The sequence below is a fragment of the Bos indicus x Bos taurus genome, chromosome 4 (genome assembly GCF_003369695.1).
Source record: "Bos indicus x Bos taurus breed Angus x Brahman F1 hybrid chromosome 4, Bos_hybrid_MaternalHap_v2.0, whole genome shotgun sequence".
Classification (NCBI taxonomy): domain Eukaryota; kingdom Metazoa; phylum Chordata; class Mammalia; order Artiodactyla; family Bovidae; genus Bos; species Bos indicus x Bos taurus.
The window spans coordinates 19,571,310-19,575,999 of NC_040079.1; the positions used below are offsets into that span (position 1 = coordinate 19,571,310).

Genomic DNA, 4,690 nt, shown 5'->3' on the forward strand with positions numbered 1-4,690 from the left:
GATAAAGAATAATAAAATATTATGGAATACAACAAGAACCAAAGAAATGAAAAATATGGAAGAATGAATAAAAAACATAGAGAACAGATGGGAAAATCACATTTGTGATAAGAGTTACAGAAGACAAGAAGAGTCTGGGCAAAAAGCAATACTTGGAGAGTTAACGGCTGAGAATATTGAAAAGGGATGAAAGATTTGAATCATCAGAGTTGGTACACAGACACCACGTAGTTTAATCAAAAGAAATCCTTTGCTAGATGAATGATGGTAAATTGTAGACACCAAAGACAACGTTTTCCAAGGAGACCAAGAGAAAAGAAAGAAAAGACCGCAAAAAGACTATATTTACGCTGACAGCTACTTTCTCATTGGCACCAACAGAAACTAACAGCAAACTATATTCAAAGACTTGTCAGAAAACACCTGTCAACCTAAAATTGTATATCCAGAAAAGGTTGTCCTTCCAAAGTGAAGGCAAAATAAAAATCCTTCAGGCTTAAAAAAAAGAAAAGAAAGAATGATCCTGAGGAATTTCACCACCTAATAGATCTTCATTAAATGAAAACCTACAGGATGTACTAAGAGAAGAAAGAAAATGGTCCTAAAAGAAAGGTCTACCATGAAAGTTACACTGACAAGCAAAATGTGGTTGTAAACATGTGGATAAATGTGTCAACACAGATAGATAGATAGATAGATAATAGATAATTTGTAGGATTATAAAAGTCATATTACAATACCAGATAGTACAATGATATTTGGGAAATGGATTATTTGAGTTAAAGCCTTTTAAGCTACTCATTTTGATATATGATGGGGTCAAGACATTGATTAGTTTTATAATTAATATGTACATTGAGATTTTAACAGTGCCATTAACAACTTGAAAATAAAAGTATAAAACTACCAAACACATAGAAAATAAAAAAGGAAAAATACAACAGTTATTTAATCTTAAATAAGAAAAATGAAACAAAAAATGCACTGTAAATGGAGAACACAAATATGGTGATATGGATAAAGTTAAATTAAATTTAGTAATCCAAATAATTTAAATGAATTAAGCTTATTCATTAAAAGGAAATTAGTCGCAAAAATTTTTACATTTCTGGTTCTATAATGCTTACAAGTTACATATACATATCATAAAAAGAGAAAGGATGAGAAATTATGTGCCAGACAAATACTATCCAAAATGAAGCTACAGTTTCTTTCGGACAAATAAAACTTAAAGCCAAAGGCATTGATAAAGAATCCAGTTTACCAAAAAGGTATATCAATTTGAAATCTGTTGCTACAGAATAATATAGCTTTGAAATAAAGCAAATATCACCATAAATATAGGAGGAAATTGATAAATCTATCATCATGGCGGGCAGATCTCAGTAATCAGTAGGTTGATCAAATAAAAAAGAGATCAGCTAATATAGAGAAAATCTGAACCATACATTAGCCAGATTGATCAATGGATTTGTATAGAACCACATATTCAATGTTGTAAACTACATTTTTCTTTAGCATAAAGGGGTTTCTATGGAAATTGTCCATATGCTAAGCTATGTTTTATGAAACAAGACTCTCTCCCTCTCTCTCTCTCTCTCACACACACACACATACACACACACAAAGAGCCTAAGAACTGGAAAAAAATTTTCTAAGCACAATGAAATTAACTTAAAATACACCAGAAAAAAACTTCAGATTGATCAAATTTAAAAAAAAATTAAAGAAGTAATCATAATAGAAACTATAAAGAACCTAAAAGTGAATAACAATTTAAAAACTGAATATTTTAAAATGTATTAAGGTAGTTAAAATTGTCCTTAAAGGAAAAATTTAGTCTTTGAACCCATTTTTTTTTTTGAAGAAAAGTTCTCAAAAATTTTATTACAAAACTGAACCATGACAGAATATAAGCTTACACATGTAAATAGTATTTACATTATATGCAAAATATATTACAGCTTTAATTTATGAACCGATATATCCTGGTTTTTCTTCTTTTTCTTCTCGGTTTTCTTTGCATTGCTGATTTGCATTTTCACTTGATCTTGTAATTTAGAAAAGAATGCCTGAGATGATTTTAAGGCTTTGTCTTTACCTTCATCCTTTAGCAGAGAGGCTTTTCCTGTCTTGGTCAGCTGTTTCAGCTTCTCAGAGGCTACTGCTTTGGTGTATCTCCCTGCCTGGTCTGGGTTGTTCTTTTCAAGAAGTCTTCTCCGCTTTTCTTTCTCCTTTATTTTCAAATGCTTTTGATATTTCTTTTTCCTCCTTTCTCGTTTCTTGTCTGTAGCTGTTTTCTCAGCAGCTGTTTTTATATCTCCAGCTTTATTTTTCTCCTTGACCTCCTCTGGGGCCAGGAGGGCTGCGTCACTGACACTCACAGGGGCAACCTCCTCCATGGTGACAGCGGGCAGATTTGATACCACTTTAATTTCTGGAACAGGTGGCTTGGGGATGAAGTGGAAGTTTGAGAGCACATCCAACTTTAAGAAGAGGGAGTCCATCATCTTCTGGATTTCTACATGCTCTGGATTTTCTTCCTCTGCTGTTTTTTGCTGGTTGAGTTTGATGTACTCCTGTTCGTAAATTTCAGCAAGGCTCAATTTACTCTTTTCGTGGTCCAGTGTTAAACGCTTTTTATACTCAAATGCATCCTCTTTAGGCTTTTCTTTGCGTACGACATCATCCCAAGCCTGATCTTTTATCCTCTGCTTAATGATATCCTCTAGTTGGAGAGTGGTTTCCTCTGTGATCACAGGTGCCATGCGCACGGCGTGGTCGAAGTGCAGGGTCTCTTCCAGGAGGCTGTTCTCGGGCCGCTTCTGCGCTGTCACTTCTCCTTGAAGCTGCCAAGGTTTCTTCTCCAACAACTCTTTTTCCAAAGATGCAATTTTTTCATTCATCTTTTCTTGTCTTTTTTCAAAAGAGGATTTTACTTCATCAGAGTCTTTCTGTACATTTAAGACATTTGTATCTTCAGTGTCCTCATCATTGGGCAGAGCAAAGGTCACTCTTTTCAAGGTTTCTTTACGTTGTTTACTGTCTCCACTTTCTTCAAGGTCATCATCTTCATCCGTCTCAGAAATGCTTTCTTCTCCTTCAGCAATCTCTTCCTCTTCATTTGAAGCCAGTTCATTCCCATCATCGTGGACACTTGCTACGTCTTCATCACTTTCAACTGGATCAAAGAAATCTTTGTATTTCAGGTTTCTGGAACTTTTACCTGACTTAAGATCCTGGCCTCCAAACAGTCCTCCTTCATCTTCATTGGAATCCACATCTTCAAAAAAATCAATATCATCTTCCTCTTGGTCATCTCTTTGTTCCTCTTCTTTTTCCATGTTTTCTAAAAAGGTCTCCATCTCAGAGAGCTTGAAGAATTTATCATCTACTATGGACTTCTCGTTGGTTTCCTAGGCACTCTGCTTTACACCTTGCTCTGACGTTCCAGTTTGCTGATATCAAAATCAAGATCAGAGTCCTCATCGCTGAAATCTGGGCTTTTCCTCAGATTCAATTTGCTTGAGTTTTTGGCTCTCTCATCTGCTTCAGGATCATCACCACTCAGGTCTGACACTTCCACCTCCTCTGCTTCCTCCACCTCCTCCTCCTCTAAATCTTGTTCCAGGTCCTCCTGGCCAGCAGCCTCCAGCTCCATCATATCCTCTTCACACTCCTGCTCTTCACTCTCTGGGAGAAGACTGATGTCTTCATCTTCAATGGTTTCACTAACTGCACTCTGGAAGTGCTGTAAAATTGGTTCATTTTGCAGTTCCAACTGTTGCCAAATCTGCTCATCATCGAAATTATTTATCATCAATTTTTCTAAAGGACTCCCATGTTTCCTGTCATTCTCTAGTACTTTATTAAAGTCATAAAGTATTTTTGTTAAAGAAGTATACTTTGATGCCAGTTCATCTTGAATGGTGAGGAAGCACTCTGGGCTGTCAGTGGCTTTACCGACCTCCCTCAGGCACCGCTCCAGGGTCCGCCAACGCCAGGCTGGCCGGGCCATGGCTAACTGCCCCTCGGGACACAACGCCACATGCAAAGGAAGTGCTGAACCCATTTTTGAAATTAAAAAAAACTGAAAAAGTACTGAACTATTAATTCAATTTAAAAAGTTAAAATAACAGAATAAACACCAAATATAGTAGGAGGAAAGAAACTGCTCTAGTCTGAATGTCGGTGTCTGACTTGCCCCACCAAATTCATATGTTGAAATCCCAACTTCCAAAGATGATGGTATTAGTAGCTAAGATCTCTGAGTGGAGATTGGCAATGAGGGTTTCACCCTTCATGAATGGGATTCATGTCTTTATAAAACAGGCTTCTAAGAGATCCCTTGCTCCTTACACCACATGAGAACATAGCAACAAGGCACCAGCTATGAACCAGGAAGGGAACCATCATCAAAAGGCTACCATGCTGGTGCCTTGATCCTGAACTTCCAGCCTCCAGAACTAAAAGAAATAAATGTCTGTTGTTTATTAGCCACCCAGTCCAATGTAGTATAGCAGTCCGGATGGACTGAAACAGGGTTTGGATTTAGGGGAAAAAAAGAAGTTAATAAAATAGACAAAAATACAAAGATACAAATTGCAAACCAAACTAATACAGATACTCAATTTAATGTTGTCTATACGGAATATAACAAAGGGAATAAAAAGGAATATAATTTGCTTAC

At 36.4% G+C, this 4,690-nt stretch overlaps 1 pseudogene across 1 annotated transcript; it reads right to left on the reverse strand.

Moving 5' to 3' along the window:
* Positions 1–1,867: 1,867 nt before the first annotated feature.
* On the reverse strand, positions 1,868–4,021 carry LOC113891167 (annotated as a pseudogene). The gene has a single exon (XR_003510681.1). The product of XR_003510681.1 is annotated as a U3 small nucleolar ribonucleoprotein protein MPP10 pseudogene (transcript).
* Positions 4,022–4,690: the final 669 nt, after the last annotated feature.